The following is a 20707-nucleotide window of genomic DNA, read 5'->3' on the forward strand; positions in this document are numbered from 1 at the left end:
CCAGGAGTGGTAGACTCATCATCACTGGGCCTCAGCAATAATCCCGGTAGCAGTTAAAAATAGAAATAAATAAATAAACCAGAGGACCCTGTGATGGCTCACTTGTTAGAGGTCCAATGTCAAGAACCCAAGTTCAAGTTCATGGACCCAAGTTATAGGGAGTGAAGTTCATGAATACTGGAACAATGGTGAAGGTATTTGCTTCTCTCTCTCTCTCTCTCTCTCTGTGCTTCTCTCTCTCTTTCTCTACCTCTACCTCTACCTCTACCTCTACCTCTACCATCGTTCCCAATCCCTCACCATCTATAAGAAAAGGAGAAAAATGGCCACTAGGAGCCATGGAATCACTATGTAGGCACCGAGTCTTAACAATAACCTTGTTGGCAAAAATAAAAACAACAACAAAATAATCTAGAGCAACACAGTATATGTAGGTTTGTGTATATCTAGGACCAGTTAGTGCAGCAACATAACACAAGGATACTCAGCACATACTATCACCAAGATCTAATACTAAATTGTACACAAGGAAAGAATACTTTAACAAGCCCATTTACTAAATATCTCAAGGAGACTGAAACCAATATTGAATGAAAGGGAAAAAAAAAAAATCAAAAACATTCCTTCCACTATTCTCTCTTTCTATTTTCACAAATAGAGTTAAACATTAGAATATACTAGGGGCATGTTGGCATAATTTATTTTAAACTTTAAATTCCTTTTTATTTAGTTCTTGGATATACACAGAGAAGAAATGAGAGGGAAGAGGAAGATAGAAACTCAGAGAGAGGGAGTCGGGCAGTAGCACAGTGGGTTAAGTGCACATGGTGCAAAGCACAAGGACCAGCATAAGGATCCTGCTTCTAGCCCCTGGCTTCCCATCTGCAGGGGAGTCGCTTCACAAGCAGTGAAGCAGGTCTGCAGGTGTCTATCTTTCTCTCCCCCTCTTTGTCTTCCCCTCCTCTCTCCATTTCTCTCTGTCCTATCCAACTACAGTGACATCAAAAACAACAATAAAACAACAATGGCAACAAAAGGGAAAATAAATAAATATTTTTTAAAAAAAGAAACTCAGAGAGAAGGCTGGGGAGATAGCATAGTGGTTGTACTAATAAACTTTCATGCCTGAGGCTACAACATCTCAGGTTCAATCCCCAACACCACAATAAGCCAGAGCTAGGCAGTGCTCTGGTGAAAAATAAATAAAATAAATGAAACATAGAGAGCAACATCTTTAATACTGCTTCACCACTTGTGAAACTTTCTCCCTGGAGGTGGGGACTGAGAGCTTGAACCGCATTCTTTGCACATGGTGATATGTACAGTTTACTAAATGTACCACTCCCTTGCCTCTCTCATCATAATTTACTTTTTAAAGATTTTTCCTACTTTAGTTTTTATTTATTTATAAAAAGGAAACACTGACAAAACCCATAGGATAAGAGGGATATACTCTACACAATTCCCACCACCAGAATTCCATATCCCATCCCATCCCCTCCCCTGATAGCTTTCTTTATCTCTCTGGGAGTATGGACACAGGGTCATTATGGGATGCAGAAGGTGGAAGGTCTGGCTTCTGTAATTGCTTCATGGCTGAACATGGGCATTGACAGGTTGATCCATACTCCCATCCTGTCTCTCTCTTTCCCTACTGGGTCCATAACTATACTAGGTTTCTTTTTTTTTTTTTTCTTGAGCCTATCATTTGATAGGCAGGTAGATCCAGGTTATTGTCTGGGGAGATGATGTCATGGATGGAAAAAGAGCCAGAAAGCTGGATCAGGGAGGAGAGTAGCTCCCAAATATGGGAAAGGGGTATAAATATTGTTGACTGTAAACCCTATGGATTTGATCTGATCTTGTGTACAAGTGTTGGAATGGATCTAGTTCTTCTTCTGGGATCTAGTTCTGCTTCTGTTACATTGCTTGACATTGTGGTCTATTTACATGGTCTTTTCTGTTACATTGGTTTGGTCTCACTCCCCCCACCTCTGGGAGATTTGGTTTAGCCCTTGCTAGTTTCCTGCTTCTTCCTTCTCCCCGCCCCCTGTCCTACATACTTCCTGAGTTCCTGACTCTGCTGCTGGAGGAAAAAGATGGAGGAGCACATTGTGTGGTGATTAGGTGTTGGACTGTTTGCCCGCTCTGAATAAAGATTAAACTGCGTTCTCAGCTCAGCCATGTGTTTCTGGTCATCTGTTACCCACCCGTGAAGCTAGCCTGGCGAAAACAACATACAAGGACTTGGGATCATTCCCAACTACTGCATTAAAGAAAGAACCCCCTGAATACTTGAGTATTCAGTAACTTAGTAGAAGTAGCCAGTTATCCTTAAACCCTACAGAGCAAACTAAAACAAGATGCATGTTGGCAATCTGCATGTTAGACTGTTGAACGTAGTTCCTAGTACATACTTCATACACTAGGCAAAAATTCTTCTTACAACTGAAATAATGAAGAGGAATGAGCTGTCTCACAATCTACCCTCTAGACATTTTCTCTCTTCCTCATGTATTGCCAATTCATATCCACTTGACCTTGGACTCCAATTCTGTATAAAATGAATTTCTAGTATTATTTAAAATTGTTTTTGATTTATTTTCACCTAATTATTAGTGATGCTGAAAATTTCACATAACTATTAAATATTATTTTATCTTTGGGAAAATATCTAATCATGAACTATGTCAAACTAGGTTGTTGGAGTTTTGTTATTGGACTCTATGCCTTATTCACATGTTTTATGTATTAACCATTTATCAAATGATAACTTGCACATTTTTTTAACATTGTATAGGCTTTTTTTTTGCCTCCAGGATTATTGCTGGGACTCAAACCCACTGCTCCTAGAAGTCACGTTTTCCCCCCTTGTTGCCCTTATTGTTGTGGTTGTTATTGTTATTGTTGGATAGGAAAGAGAGAAATGGAGAGAGAAGGGGAAAACAGAGAGGGGGAGAGAAAGATAGACACCTGCAGACCTGCTTCACCACTTGTGAAGTGACCCCCTGCAGGTGGGGAGCCCACGGCTTGAACCCTGATCTTTACTCCAGTCCTTCTGGACTGGAGTAATCGCTGCACCACTGCCCATCCTCCTGTGTAGGCATTCAATTTGTTTCCTTTGCAATATAGGATCATTTTATTAGTTTGATATAATCGTTTGTCAGTGAGATAGGACTCCCACTATTCCACTATTTCTTTTCTCTTCTTTTCTTTCCTTCTCTCTCTCTTTTCTTTTTCTTCCTTCTGGCTTCCAGTCACTAGGGCTCAGTGCTGGCACTACAAATCCACCACTCCTGGCAGACTATTTTTTTTTTCGATAGGACAGAGAGAAATTGGGGGGGGGGAGAGGGAGGGAGCAAGAAGTAGACAGCTGCAGACCTGCTTCAGGTGGGGAGCAGGGGCTGGTACCCGGATCCTTGCCTGTATCCTTGCAAGTAGTACTATGTGCACTTAATCGGGTGCACCACTGCCCGCCCCCCACCCTGGCCCCCCCACTATTTCCAACATTCAATTTCATTCTGCTTTTGAATATGTAGGAAAGAGTCAAAACTCTACTCACTTCATGTTGAATATGACTGAATAACTTGCTATGATACAGGAAACATCAGATAAATTTATAGGCGTGACATCCAGGAAGGTTTTTTTCCTTGTTAATACTGGCCCTCCAACTCTAGCTTCTTCTTTTATAAGAGGAAAGCACAGGTGAAAACGGAGCCATATTTTGATGAGGTAGAAAATTATACTGCTAAAACATAAATTATCTTTTAAACCAACGTTACCTTGATTTAATTTTTCAGCATCCCAATGGTTTGGGCATGTGCTATTTAAATTCTCTCTCTCTCTCTCTCTGTCTCTCTCTCTCTCGTTGCTTCCAGGATTATCCTGGGGGATTAGTGCCTGCACTAAGAATACACTGCTCCTGCAGCCATTCTTTTCATATATATATATATGAGATAAACTGAGAGGGGAGGGGAGGGAAGACAGAGAGGGAGAGAGAAAGACACCTGCAGACTGGTTTCACCGCTTCTGAAGCGACCCTGCTGCAGGTGGGGAGCCAGATGCTTGAACCAAGATCCATGCTCCAGTCCTTGAGCTTTGCACCATGTGCCCTTAACCCAGTGCGCCATCGCCTGGCTAAAAAAAAAAAAAAAAACTTTTTCCTGTTATTGATTCCTAGTTTTATACATGTGATCTTAAAAATTACATGACATAATTTTTTTAATTTTTTATTTAAGAAAGGACTAATGAACAAAACCATAAGGTAGGAGGGGTACAACTCCACACAATTCCCACCACCCAATCTCCATAACCCACCCCCTCCCCCGATAGCTTTCCCATTCTCTAGCCCTCTGGAAGCATGGACGCAGGGTCATTGAGGGTTGCAGAAGGTAGAAAGTCTGGCTTCTGTACTTGCTTCCCCACTGAACATGGGCGTTGACAGGTCGGTCCATACTCCCAGTCTGCCTCTCTCTTTCCCTAGTAGGGTGTGTCTCTGGGGAAGCTGAGCTCCAGGACACATTGGTGGGGTCTTCAGTCCAGGGAAGCCTGGCCAGCATCCTGATGGCATCTGGAACCTGGTGATTGAAAAGAGAGTTAACATAAGAAGCCAAACAAATTGTTGAGCAATCATGGACCCAAAGCTTGGAATAGTGGAGAGGAAGTGAAGGTACTCACTGCAAACTCTAGTGTACTTCTGCTTTCAGGTATATATTTTGCAGTAGTTTACGGATACGTGTGAACATAAGCTCTCTCTCACAGAAACATAATTTTAATCTTCAGTTTTCCAGGAGTGATAAAAGGGGGCAGTTTTTTTTTTTCATTTTCTGGGCTTTTGAAACTTTTCTAGACAGGCAGCAAATTACCTGCTGAGATTATACCTCAGAGACTTCTCTCAGATCCCACTGTGCTCCTTCCTTTGAGACTCTTTTCCTTAATGCAAAAGTGTTCCTACGCCTTTCTTACATCTCCCTAAGTATATATATGCCATGTATTTAACTGGGGAGTTATTCAGAGCTGGAAAACCTAAGATAAGTACTCAAAAGTTAGAAAAGTTCTGGGTATGTTTCCTTTTATTTTCTAAAGTATACTTTTTCTCTACTCCCCAAATCAGGTAAGCCAAGTAACTTTCTGATGCGCTACCATAAGAAAAATATGGAAATTTTGTAGGATTGATGTATAAATTCAAAAGTCATAAATTTCAGTGGACATGAAAGAAACTTATGAAGTTATATGTAACTGTAGACAATTTGTATTTTGTATATACAATTTGTATATATGTAATTTGTATTTTAATATCCAAATTATAACAGCTCCCTTTCATCCTTGGGGGTCCTATGCCACAATTTATGAGGACTTGTGTGGGAAGATGACTGTGCACTATTTTATTTCTCTAATCACAACAATGACTATTTAAAACACCTGGTATAAAAATGAATAAAGACGGAGCCAGGTGGTGGTTGAGCATGCATGTTACAGTGAGCAAGAAACCAGGTTCCAGTCCCCAGTCCCCACTGCAGGGGGGGAAGCTTTGAAAGTGGTGAAGCAGGGCTACAGGTGTCTCTCTCCCTGTTTATCACCACTTTCCATCTTGATTTCAGGCTGTGTCTATTCAATAAAATAAATGAATAAATATAATAAAAAATTAAAAAATGAATAAAGACATAAGTACCAAATTATATATAGTATAGCATAATTTAAAGTAAACTACAGAGAGCCATGTGATGGTGCACCTTATTGAGCACACATATTACCATGTGCAAGGACCCAGATTCAAGCCCTTTATCCCCTCTTGCAGAATGGAAACTTCATGAGAAGTGAAGCAGTGCTACAGGTGTCTCTCTCTTTCATTCTCTACCTCCTCCTTCCCTCTCAATTTCTCTCTGTCTCTGTCCAATAAATAGTAAATGAAATATACTAAAATTAAATAAATTCTAGAGCTTAATGAATTAGTACCTTAGAACACTTTAAATGTGTTAATTAGCAAAGGACTACATTTACAATAATATTCCATATTTATTTTAGTGTTTATTAACTAATATTTTAGTATTATCTATCCATATTATTTTCATTAGGTTCTAATATCACAATTAAATTGAATAAAATGGAAAATTGATATGAATAAAAATAAATCTACACATATCTGAGTTATGGACTGCTAGCATCAATGTAGAAAATATTCTTGTGCTATAGTATGATGGAAATAGGGGAGAAAGAATTTCCTAAAAGGTTAATTTTTCACTGTAACCATAGCGATGACTAATTGCCATGATTGTAGCAGGGTTCTTGGCAAAGAAAAATAAAATAAAATTTTCATTGTTTGAGTGAACTGAGAAGGGTTTCCTCATGAAAATAGGAAAAAAGACCTATTCCTTAAAGCCTCATTTTTATATTTTAAAAATATAATTTATCACAGTTTTACATACAGAAAATCAAACTATGCATTGAAAAGCAACTGTACAGGTGAAGGTTTATATAAAGAATGTATCATGGGCCTGGGAGATGACTCACCTCATGTTCTTTCTCTCTTTTTTAAAATTTTTACTTATAAAAAAGAAACACCTACAAAAAACACAGGATAAGAGGGCTATAACTCTACACAATTCCCACCACCAGAATTCCATATCCCATCCCCTCCCCTGATAGCTTTCTATTCTTTAACCCACTGGGAGTATGGACCCAGGGTCATTATGGGATGCAGAAGGTGGAAGGTCTGTCTTCTGTAATTGCTTCCCGGCTGAACATGGGTGTTGGCAGGTGGATCAATACTCCTAGCCTGTCTCTCTCTCTTTCCCTTGTGGGGCAGGGCTCTGGGGAAGCAGGGCTCCAGGATACATTGGTGGGGTCATCTGTCCAGGGAAGTCCAGTTAGCATCATCTTAGCATCTGGCACCTTTTGGCTGAAAAAAGAGTTAACATATAAAGCCAAACAAATTGTTGACTAACCATGAATCTAAAGGCTGGAATAGTTCAGATGAAGAGTTGGGGGGTCTCTGTTTTGTAAATAGCTAGTAGGCCTATTTTAGTTATATTCCAAAGGGCCCATGACTATATTAGTCTTTTTGTTCTCATGTTCTGTTTACTGTGAGTGAGGACCTGGGTTTCTCAAACTCATGCATAACATAAGAACACCACACATGAAGCTTCATAATCAGTAGAGTACTGCTACGGTATCTTTCCTAACCTCAATATGTCCTTTTTTGTTTTTCTTTCACTCTTTGGTTCCATAAAAAAGTTTTAAAAAGGGAGTCGGGCTGTAGCGCAGCGGGTTAAGCGCAGGTGGCGCAAAGCACAAGGACCGGCATTAGGATCCCGGTTCGAACCCCGGCTCCCCACCTGCAGAGGAGTCCCTTCACAGGCGGTGAAGCAGGTCTGCAGGTGTCTATCTTTCTCTCCTCCTCTCTGTCTTCCCCTCCTCTCTCCATTTCTCTCTGTCCTATCCAACAACAACAACAACAATAATAACTACAACAATAAAACAACAAGGGCAACAAAAGGGAATAAATAAATATTTAAAAAAAATTTTAAAAAGAAATAGAAAATAAGACCCGAGTCTGCTTAGAGCAGAAGTATTGAATGAACTAAGCTCTGATGAAAAAAAAAATGAATACAAAAATTATTGAAAATAACATGGGAAATAAAATTCATTGAAAACTAAAAAATAACAAAAGGTAGGTCACACTCAAAGATGCTTAAAATTATATGTTTCTATAGATATGACATATCAAAAGCTCAGGTTTATTAATATCTAGAGATCTGATATAGATAAAGCAAAAGATGAACATTCCAAGTAGAAAGCTCTCCAGTCGTATTTCATTTGCTAACTTACTTACAGAATAAGACGGTGATTGCTGTGATTGTGAGAAACGTAAAATGAACAGTGCTGCCTATTGTGGTGGATCAGAACAAAGCCTTCACAGGAAGAAAGTGGCATCTGAAAGTTACAATACAATCATAATAAAAGCTATATTGTTTACAGAGATAGTTCTCTCAATGTTATATTAAATCATCAAAAATTTAAAGAGTCTTACGTATAAAGTGGCAGAATAATTCTCTGGAGATTATGTCATTAAGGTAAAATAGTATCAATCTTCAAGCCATGTTTAAAAATATCAGGGGAGGGGGTGGGATATGGAGATTGGGGGTGGGAATTGTGTGGAATTGTACCCCTCCTACCTTATGGTTTTGTTCATTAATCCTTTCTTAAATAAAAAAAACATTATGAATATATGAACTATATAAAATTATGTGTATCATTATATATAATAAAAATTTAAAGTGAAAAAATAGTAATATTATTTCTTGCCATTTACCACTTAAATGGCCCTACTTTTAAAAATTATAAAGGCTGATGATCTCTCTCTCTCCATACATATATATGTTTAACATTTGGTAAATATACAGCTAAAATTATTTAAATGTAATCTATAGTAAATTTATTAGGTATAAAATGTCTATATGCCCTTTGTATAAAATACGTGCTGAAAATAAGAAACTAAAGTTTCATAGTAAATGTTGTATTAAATATAACAAGATTAGAGATATCTTAATTTATTCCCATACATGTTATAGTGCTCATAAAATACATTTGTAGGATGACAAATCTCTTAAATCAATTACTCAAATTAATGTAAGAAAATTGTATCAACACATTTGTTTTATATGTAGAAAATAAAACTTATGATATTGTTTAAAAAGCAAAAGCCAGTTATGAACTATCTTGTTTAAATGTTAACTTTACATAGTTTTACATTCTGAACCAAGTAAAAGTGCAGGAAAAAGTGTGTCCTGGAGCTCAGCTTCCCCAGAGACACACCTTACTAGGGAAAGAGAGAGGCAGACTGGGAGTATGGACCCACCAGTCAATGCCCATGTTCAGCGGGGAAGCAATTACAGAAGCCAGACCTTCCACCTTCTGCATCCCACAACGACCCTGGGTCCATGCTTCCAGAGGGCTAGAGAATGGGAAAGCTATCATGGGAGGGGGTGGGTTATGGGGATTGGGTGGTGGGAATTGTGTGGAGTTGTACCCCTCCTACCTTATGTTTTTGTTCATTAATCCTTTCTTAAATAAAACATTAAAAAAAAAGAGTTAGTAAACACGGTGAACTAAGGAGGTGATTAAAATATGATGAACCAGAGTTGATTTCTACAGTTAATTTAGCAATCTAGGCACAGAAAGAAAGAGCAAATCGAGTTCCTTATTTTCTATTCATTAATTTTAAGGTCAGGTCAGTTAAGAACAATACGATGGCTACTGAGGAGATTGCAGGTGGATTGGGCTAAAATATCTGGCCATATCTCTCCTTTGACTCTTGATTTTCTTCGTAACTTGAATTTTTGGAGTTTACTCATGTCCTCAGCATGAGACTAGTTTTCCATTTCCTTCTGAATAAAATCATCATTCCATTGTTTGTCCTCAAATGAAAAAACCCTTATATTTTATTTTTGAATGTTTAAAAATATCTCAAACTTTAATATTTTTCTCTTATTTCTTAACTTGCTGTCTTTGTCTCCCACTGACTTGAGGCTTCTAATAAAGGCAAGGATTTAATATCTCCCTCATATATCTTATTGCCTAGAACATGGTAGAAACTGATAATGTTCAAACTGACTAGAAATATTGTTGAAGATAAACAACTCTGTAATATACATTAAATTGTTGTATGTTTTGGCCACTCGCCCATTTTTTATTAGAGTTTAGTGATGGTTTAAAATTACACACTACATACACCCACCCCATATGACTTTTATAGTTCTCACAAAATATTAGAGACAGTTTAGTTTATTTTTCTTCCTTCTCTCTTTGTTCCTTCTTGTTTGAACATTTATTTGTTTCAATTATTTATTTTCCACAAATGAATGAGATCATCTTTCATCTCCTTACTTGATTCTCCAAGCATAATCACCATCAGTTCTGTTCATTTTGTCTCAGTATCATCTTTCTTTATATTGCATAGCTGTATATCATTGGATATATATAGTTCATAATTCTTTAATTTACGTTATGTTTTATTCCATGAGTATTATTGTTGGAGTTTTATTTTTTAGAGAAAATACAAATGAATCCCAATGGGTACAGTCTGACAATATCTCTTTTATGCAATACTTAAAAGTTTGGAGAGGGAGAGAGTACCCTTTGGGCCAAATGTGAGGTCAACAATTCATATCCCCAGTGCTCCAGGGGACCCTGAGAAAATAATAATGCTTTTCTTGTCTACCTGGTTACACTATAGCTTTTCTATAACATCCATTTCCAAAATCCCATTTTCAGTTTCATCAGAATCCCAATGCCATAAACAGGATGACCAACAACAGTTACCCAGAGGGATTCATCCTGCTTGGCTACTCTAAATGGCCACAGTTGGAAATGGTTCTTTTCTGGATTATGATACTCTTATACATCATGATCATCCTCTCCAACTCAACTATCATCCTGCTTTCTTCTGTGGACCCTCGGCTCTATACGCCTATGTATTTCTTTCTAAGCAATCTTTCTTTCTTGGATCTCTCCTTTGCCACAAGTGCTATAATCCAGATATTACTGAACTTGTGGAAGGCAGACAAGAGCATCACTTACTCAGGCTGTGTCATCCAACTCTGTGTGATGCTCTGTCTTGGTGCCACTGAAGGTGTTATGTTGGTGGTGATGGCTCTGGACCGCTACGTGGCTATCTGCCAGCCTCTGCGCTACACCATCGTCATGCACCCTCCACTCTGTTGGAAGCTGGTGCTCATGTGCTACTTGTGTGGACTGATGGAATCTGCTACTCAAACTCCCATCACCTTCCAGCTGCCCTTCTGCACTCACCACCAGCTGGATGACTTTCTATGCCAGGTCCCTTCTCTCATACGTCTGTCCTGTGGAGACAGTTCTGCCAGTGAGTTGCAGATGACTATTTCTGCTGTCCTCTTCACTATCCTGCCAGTGGGATTGATCCTGACTTCTTATGGCTACATAGCTCAGGCTTTAGGGAAAATACAGTCTGAGGAGGGGAGGCAGAAGGCCTTTGCTACTTGTTCCTCTCACCTTGTTGTTGTCTTCATGTTCTATGGTACAGTAGCCATGGTTTACACAGACCCCAAGAATCAATTTTCTTCAAAACACGGCAAAATTTTAACCTTCTTTTTCACTGTATTCACTCCATTGTTGAACCCACTCATCTATTCTCTGCGGAATAAAGATATGAAGGATGCTCTGCATAGACTATTGGGAGAGGGAGTCAAAACAGAAAAAAGAAGAATTTGATATTCTGAACCACAATATAAGTGGCAAATTATGGAAACCATCTATTTTACATGAGAGGTTTTAAACTATAACTTAAGGAGGTTTATTTCAATGTCTTTGATTAATTATTAGGTCTTTTGCCATGTTAATTTTAGAGTAATTTTGATTTTTAAATAACTATACAAATACAATGTTGATTTTGTTCACGCGTGTGTCCAACAACTATTTGTCTGTGGGAGATTTCTATTTGCAAAGTTAATTTCTGAGAAACATAGACTATTATTTCTTCATCAAAATAGGCATAATGGGTTTAACAATTTTATAAATAATCCATAATCCACTGGCTACTTTGAATGAATATTATGAAGATAAATTGATGAAGGAATTTTTTTCCCTGAAGCTTCTTTAGGTAGTTTCTACCTATACTGTCTTTCATTTCAAATTTGACTACAGAGTTAAAATCTTGGAAATTAAAGAAATGCTACATTCATATATTAGGAAATACTTTCAATTTGAAAATTTAAAAAATGAATGCATTAACACTAAAGTGTCTCTGAGGCTTGTAAATTCAGAAGAGGTGTACAACTCTTATTTCATGGGAAGGCTATCAGGGGAGGGGGTGAGATATGGAGATCGGGTTATGGGAATTGTGCGGAATTGTACCCCCCCTTATTCTATGGTTTTGTTAATGTCTCCTTTCTTAAATAAATAAATAAATAAAAAGACAAACCTAAATTCCTCATGCATTCCTTAATAAATTTAAGGAATGTTGAAACAATAACAACGGTATCTTTTTAGTTTTGTAGTAGCATATGAGAAGAATTGACTCACATGCATACATAGAAACACACACCCTAATACAGATATATAAATTAGCCAACCACCAACCTGAATCAAATTTATGGTACTTTTTGAACTGAACATCTGACTGTTTTGAAATTTAAAATTAACTTGATATTTTTCTTCATTGTCTACTGAATTGTATTATCCAACACCAGTTCTAGAAGGTAGAAAAAGTATTTATTAAAGGAAGAAATTTTAGCCAGTAAAAGTTACATATCACTAAATGAACTGTGGAGAGTCTAAGAGTTGACATGAAAAAAAATTCTGTTCACATTTTTTATTAATTTATTTATAAAATAAAAAAATCAATAAGACAGGATAAGAGGGATACAAGTCCACACAGTTCCACCACCAGAACTCCACTTCCCACATAGAAAGGATATTTAACATTGATACAATACTATTATCTCTATACGCTCTACGTTAAATTCTACCCACTATCAATTCTTTCTTTTTTTTTTAACTTTTACCAGAGCACTAATTAGCTCTGGCTTACAGTGGTGAGCTGTCAACTAGCCTGCAAATTATTATTATTATTATATCTATATTTTTTACCAGAGTATTTTTCAGCTCTGGTTTATGGTGGTGAGGGAGATTGGACTTGGACTTTGGAGCCTCAGGCATGAGAGTCTGTTAAGCTATCTACTTTCCACCAACAAATTAATATTCTCTACTAATTCAATGATTGAAAGAGTAAGCTTAAATGTAACTTTTGAACAGTGATAATTTTAATAATTAATATAACATTAGGTTAAGACTATATACATTTAAAAAAATTCTTTATTGGGGAATTAGTGTTTTACATTCAACAGTAAATACAGTAGTTTATATATGCATAATATTTCTCAGTTTTCCATATAACAGTACAACCCCCACTAGGTCCTCTGTCATCCTTCTTGGACCTGTATTCTCCCCCCCTCCCAGAGTCTTTTACTTTGGTGCAATACGCCAATTTCAGCTCAGGTTCTACTTGTGTTTTCTCTTCTGATCTTGTTTTCCAACTTCTGCCTGAAAGTGAGATCATCCCATATCCATCCTTCTGTTTCTGACTTATTTTACTTAACATGAGCTTTTTAAGGTCCATTCCAAGATCGGCTGAAAACAGTGAAGCATTTTTTATAGTTGAGTAGTATTCCATTGTGTATATATATACTACAACTTGCTCAAGACTATATACATTTTATTATTATTATTATTTTGTTGAGGGGGGTTAAAAGTTTATAGTACACTCTCTGGCACATAGACACAATCCCACATCTCCCCTAGACATATGTCTGGAAGTCATTTTTTACCCCAACCTAGGACCCCCTTCCCTATACCAGGGTCCCCTTTCCTAGGGTTTCAATGCCCCTTCATCTTGTCCTTTTCCCTCTATCCCTAGAGTACTTCGCTTTGGTACAATACCACAGACTATATACAATTTATTTTATTATATTTTATAGTATTTATAAAAAGGAAACACTGACAAAACCATAGGATAAGAGGGATACAACTTCACAGTTCCCACCACCAGAATTCCATATTGCATCCCCTCCCCTAATATCTTTCCCACTCTCTATCCCTCTGGGAGTATGGACCCAAGGTCACTGTGGGATGCAGAAAGTGGAAGGTCTGGCTTCTGTAATTGCTTCCCCGCTGAACATGGGCCTTGACTGGTCAATCCATATTCCCAGCCTGCCTCTCTCCCTAGTGAAGAGAAGTTCTGGAGAATTGGAGCTCCAGGACACATTGGTGGGGTGTCTGTCCAGGGAAGTCCAAAATATCTAGACTTTGCAAAGGTAACAATCAAATATGATTTGTCATAACAATTATCAGGAAGTCTGAGATCAGAAAACTTCTGCAATGATATTCAGTTATTTTAGTTTTTTGAATGGTCAATATTCAATATCATCCCATTACAACTATCATTTAATATCACCAATAACATTTAATATCACCAGTGGTGGTAAGAATCTCAACAGTAGTCATATTGTTTGACTTAAATGATAAAAAAATATTTTCTAGGTTTGGGGACTTCATTGGGGAGTGGAACACTGGCAATAGAATTAGAGAATACTATCAAAGGAAAGGTCTCACCTGAGTGATGAAGCTGAAGGGTTGTCATTGCACACCTGAGGTCTCTGCACACAGTCTGAAGTGAAGCATGCTAGGGTGGCACTCGTTGCGTTGATTGGGTTGCAATCAGCAGATGCAATATCATTTTATTTGAATTGAGAGAAGCATGCAGGAAAGAGGGCCCCACCCTAAGTTTCCAGGAGTGGGGGAAATATAGGCTCTATAGTGGTAATGTGAGGTTCCTGCTGTCTTAGGGTTCAAGAAGACAGTGGAAAGTTATTGTTATCATCACATTATTTGGTGATTGGGTTAACTTTGAAAAGTCCCTTTGTTAGGTTTTAGAGTATAATACCCAGCATCTTGTATATAGCTGTGCCACCAGTTGCCTCCATTATCCCTGGTCTAGGCTTTTGAGAGACTCAACATATCAAAGACAGCCTATGTATTAAAAAGACTCAGTCTGTGTTTTAAGAAGTTCTAGACATATTATCAGTTTTTCGCCTATCATATTAATTAAGTAGTGGTTTATATAACTACACTTTAATAGGAGTGTACATAGACACCATTCCACCAAAAGAATGTGTCCCATCCCAACCACCCACCCCTGCCCCCCCCCCCCCCCCGCCGCCAAGCCAGAAAGCCCAATGGTCACCTTCCCCTTCACCACTGGGTTTTTACTTTGGTGCCCTGCTCTCAATTTAATCAGATCCTGCTTTTAGTTTCCCTTCCTGATATTCTTTCTCAACTTCTGTTGATGACTGGGGACATCCCATACTCATCTTTATCTTTCTGGCATAGCTGACTTAACATAACTCCTACTAGCTCTGTCCAAGGTGGGTCAGAGAAGGTGGGTTCATTGTTCTTAATAGCTGCATAGTATTCCATTGTATATATGGACCACAGCTTTCTCAGCTCCTCATCTACTGTTGGGCACCTGGGTTCCTTCCAGGTTTTAGCTATTATGAATTGTGTTGCTATGAACATAGATGTACAAATATCTTTTTGGCTGGGCATTATGGAATCCTTGGGGTATATCCCCAGGAGAGGAATTACTGGGTCATATGGAAGGTCTATGTCTAGCCTTGTGAGAGTTCTCCAGACTGCTCTCCAGAAAGGCTGGACCAATTTACATTACCACTAGCAGTGCAGAATACAACCTAGGCATAGTCCAGGTACTCTGACTTAGAGCATATGTTCACATGTGAACATAAACTAGGGAAAAATACATACCTGAAAGCAGAAGTACACAAGAGCCTGCCGGGAATACCCCCCAACACTTCATCTACACTGTTCTAGTCTTTAGGTCCATGACTGTTCAACAATTTGTTTGGCTTTGTATGTTAACTCTCTTTTCAGCCACCAGGTTCCAGATGCCATCATGATTGCCTACCAGGCTTCCCGGGACTGAAGACCTCACTAATGTGTACTGGAGCTCCACTTCCCCAGAGACCCACCCTACTAGGGAAAGAGAGAGGCAGACTGGGAGTGTGGATCAACCAGTCAATGCCCATGTTCAGTGGAGAAGCAGTTACAGAAGCCAGACCTTCCACCTTCTGCAACCCACAATGACCCTGGGTCCATGCTCCCAGAGGGATAGAGAATGGGAGAGCTATCAGGGGAGGGGATGGGATATGGGATATGGAGATCCGGTGGTGGGAATTGTGTGGAACTGTACCCCTCTTATCATATGGTTTTGTTAATGTCTCCTTTCTTAAATAAATAAATAAATAAAATTTAAAACATATTTTCTTTTTTTATTTTAATTTTTTTTATTTAAGAAAGGATTAATTAACAAAACCATAGGATAGGAGGGGTACAACTCCACACAATTCCCACCACCCAGTCTCCATAACCCACCCCCTCCCCTGATAGCTTTCCCATTCTCTATCCCTCTGGGAGCATGGACCCATTGAGGGTTGCAGAAGGTAGAAGGTCTGGCTTCTGTAATTGCTTCCCCGCTGAACATGGGCGTTGACTGGTCGGTCCATACTCCCAGTCTGCCTCTCTCTTTCCCTAGTAGGGTGTGTCTCTGGGGAAGCTGAGCTCCAGGACACATCGGTGAGGTCTTCAATCTAGGGAAACCTGGCCAGCATCCTGATGGCATCTGGAACCTGGTGATTGAAAAGAGAGTTAACATAAGAAGCCAAACAAATTGTTGAGCAATCATGGACCCAAAGCTTGGAATAGTGAAGAGGAAGTGTTAGGGAGGTACTCACTACAAACTCTAGTGTACTTCTGCTTTCAGGTATATATTTTGCAGTAGTTTATGGATACGTGTGAACATAAGCTCTCTCTCACAGAAACTAGGTTTTGGGACTTTGTTAGAAAGTGAACCACCTGAGATGAAATTAGAGTGTACTATAAAAGGAAAGGTCTCACCCGAGTAATGAAGCTGAAGGGTTGTCATTCCACAAGTGAAGTCTCTGGACACAGTCTGAGGTGAGGCATGTAGAGGTGGCAATCGTGTTGGTTAGGTTGTGATCGGCGGATGCAATATTATTTGGTATGGATTGGGAGAGGCATATGGGAAAGTGGGCCCTATCCAAGGGTTCCAGGACTGGGGGAAGTAGGGGCTCTATAGTGGAGATGTGAGGTTCCTGCTGTCTTAGGGTTCAAAAAGACAATCATTGTTAATGTTATCATCACATTATTGGGTAATTGGGTTAACTTTGAAAAGTCCTTTTGTTATTGTTTGCTGTACAGTATCCAGTATCTTGTATATAACTGTGCTATTGGATGCTTCTAGTCTACTTGGTCTAGGCTTTTGAGAGAGTACGCATATCAAATACACAGCCTATATATTAAAAAGATTCAGTTTGTGTTTTGAAAAACTTCGAGACATACAATTAATTTTCCCCTTCTCATATTAATTAACTACTGATTTATATGTCTACATTTTGCTAGGAATGTACATAAACACCATTCCCACCACCAAAAGACTGTGACCCATCCCTCCCACCCACTCCCACCCCCCACTGGCCCAGGAAGCTGCATGTCTACCCCTCACCACAGGGTTTTTACTTTGGTGCCCTACTTATATTTTGATCGGGTCCTGCTTTTAGTTTCCTTTTCAGATCTTCCTCAACTTCTGTTGATGAGTGGGATCATCCCATACTCATCTTTATCTTTCTGACTTAGCTCACTAAACATAATTCCTTCTAGCTTTGTCCAAGATGGGTCAGAGAAGGTGGGTTCATTGTTCTTGATAGCTGCATAGTATTCCATTGTGTATATATACCACAGCTTTCTCAGCCACTCATCTGTTGTTGGGCACCTGGGTTGCTTCCAGGTTTTAGCTATTATGAATTGTGCTGCTATGAACATAGGAGTACACACCTCTTTTTGGTCGGGTGTTATGGAGTCCTTGGGGTATAACCCCAGGAGAGGAATTACTGGATCATATGGAAGGTCCATGTCTAGCCTTGTGAGAGTTTTCCAGACTGCTCTCCACAGAGGCTGGACCAATTTACATTCTCACCAGCTATGTAGAAGGGTTCCTCTGTCCCCACAGCCTCTCCAGCATTTGTTGCTGCTGTCCTTTTTGATGTATGCCATTCTTACAGGAGTGAGGTGGTATCTTAGTGTTGTCTTAATTTGCATTTCTCTGACAATCAGTGACCTAGAACAGTTTTTCATATGTTTGTTAGCCTTTTGGATCTCCTCTCTAGTGAATGTTTTGTTCATATCCTCTGCCCATTTTTGGATTGGGTCATTTGCTTTTTTGTTGCTAAGTTTGCTTCTCAGTCTCTCCTTAAAATAAGATAAATAAAGTAAAATAAACAATAAGGTAAAGGTGTTATATCTAGGTGAACTCCTACAGATTGAATATGAATTGATAATTGAGTGTGAAATTTGGGGAAATTTTTATATTGTTAATAGTCTCCTATCTCATTGGTGAATGGAATAGAATGCCTATGTTATGATCATTTATGGATTTGTAGAACTCATTACTTCTAATAAGTTCACTTTAAAAAAATTATATTCATTTTCCCTTCTTTTGCCCTTGTTTTTTAAAATGTTGTTGTAGTTATTGTTGTTGTTACTGATGTTATAGTTGTTAGCGCAGAGAGAAATGGAGAGAAGAGGGGAAGACAGAGAGACAGATAGAAAGAGAGACACCTAACACTTCCTCTCCACTATTCCAAGCTTTGGGTCCATGATTGCTCAACAATTTGTTTGGCTTTGTATGTTAACTCTCTTTTCAGCTGCCAGGTGCCAGATGCCATCAGGATGCCGGCCAGGCTTCCCTGGATTGAAGACCCCACCAATGTGTCCTGGAGCTCAGCTTCCCCAGAGACACACCCTACTAGGGAAAGAGAGAGGCAGACTGGGAGTATGGACCGACCAGTCAACGCCCATGTTCAGTGGGGAAGCAAGAAGCCAGGCCTTCTACCTTCTGCAACCCTCAATGACCCTGGGTCCATGCTCCCAGAGGGATAGAGAATGGGAAAGCTATCAGGGGAGGGGTTGGGATATGGAGACTGGGTGGTGGGAATTGTGTGGAGTTGTACCCCTCCTACCCTATGGTTTTGTTAATCCTTTCTTAAATAAAAAAATTTTTAAAAAAAGAGTGACACCTGTAGACCTGCTTCAGGCCTGTGAAGCGACTCCCCTGCAGGTGAGGACACGGGGGTTAGAACCAAGATCCTTACACAAGTCCTTGCACTTTGCGCCATGTGTGCTTAACCCACTATGCTACCACTGACTCCTGTAAATTCACTTTTATGTTGTATGTATAACTTCAAAACAACTTCAAAATATTAAAATCACATATGTTATTGCCATCTCTATTCATTCACAAAGATAGTCATACCTTAGAAGGAATATCTAATAATTTCTTTCTTAGTCATCATAGCGAATTTTTAAAGATATGTGTATTTATTTTAATTAGAGGTAAAGATAGAGACAATGAATCAAAGCACATATATGATGCTAAGTACTAAAACAGAGGCTTTGCATATGAATCCTCTTAGCTCTACCTATTTAATTTTCTGACCAGAAATAATATATAATGTAATTTTGGTGACTAGATTATTAGGAAATTTTAAAAAGTTGATTTTGGAATAAAAACTACATAATTTGAAATTATTCAAAAATAACAAATATAATCAAGATACCAGGTGCTGCTTGACATTATGGAGGTATGTTAAAGAGAAAGTTATATTGATTTTCTGGGATTTTCAACTGTATTCTCTGATGTTGATTCTGTTCTTCAAGTTTAACTAGCCACTTATTTGAAAAAGGAATTAATTTCATAGAAGACAGGAAAGTTGATGTTCAGAGTAAGTTATTGCACCTCCAAACAAGAGACAACTGGTAATTTCAGAACCTTACCACCTGACTTTCATTCGTGTGTGTGTGTGTGTGTGTATGTGTGTGTGTGTGTGTGTGTGTCTGACCAAGTTTTGCTATGAATTGATTGAAATGAGATATGCATATGGTGTTCTATACAGCTACCTAGTTGGTATTCTTGACAGAGACCTAGGGAAAATTCCTTAGGGAACAAAATGTGAATAAAATTCATGTCCATTTTCTGCTGCATGTCAGCTGAATGGGTCTAACAAGGTCCTGACGATCTTTTGCTGAGAAGCAGTTGGACACTGTGGGTTCTTTCTGCCTGGTGAGAAATGTGAAACCCTTATTTCTAAATATTAGCTTGATTTGCATTATAAAATATATTTATACAATAAATAGTGTAATAGCAGACAATAAAATTATACTTACTGTGTTGAATGTCTTATTTAATGTTCAGGAAGCTTAAAGATAAGTAGACATAATTTAAATACTGAAAATATCTAGTCAACTATTGAACATAGCACAGAATCTATAGCGTTCTACTGCCTGGAAAGTGACAGCTTTACCAAGTCAGAATCCTTGCTTTGGACAAAGTGGAATCCTGCTAACAGATCTGATAACAGTGTGAAATCACTATTTTGAAACTTCAAGGCAAATATTGTAAGGAAGTTATTTATGAGACAGGGCAGTGTAATAATGGATAACTTTATGGCATTGAAAGTTTGTTTATCTAGAGCAAAAATTAAACTCATGGGCAGGGTCAAATAGCATAATGATTATGCAAAGAAGCACTCATGCCTATGGCTCCAAGTCCCTAGTTCAATCCCTGCACTACCATAAAACCAGAGTTGCTTAGTGCTCTGATTAAAAAACAAAATTAAGAAAATATTGAATCATAATATGTAACTTGCTAAACAGTGTTGATTGTTTTTAGTTAGATTTTGTTGACATTAGATCTTATTAAACCTACATGCTGCTATGGTCATGTAAATAAAAATTAGAACATATTTCAAATTATCAGAGCCTCAAGATTCATTTTTTAAGTTTTTATTAGGGTTAATAATGATTTAAAAGACTGTAAAATAACAGGGGCACAATTCCACACAGTTCCCACCATTAGAGATCCATGTTCCATCCCCTCCATTGAAATCTTCCTTATTCTTTATCCCTCTCTGTGAGTATAGACCAAAACTCTTTACTTTCTCTCTCTCTTTCTCCCTTTCTCTTTTCTTTCTTTCTTTTCTTATTTATTTTTATATTACAAAATTATATGTCAACAGGGGTTTGA

This window comes from Erinaceus europaeus, chromosome 2 (assembly GCF_950295315.1).
Source record: "Erinaceus europaeus chromosome 2, mEriEur2.1, whole genome shotgun sequence".
NCBI lineage: Eukaryota > Metazoa > Chordata > Mammalia > Eulipotyphla > Erinaceidae > Erinaceus > Erinaceus europaeus.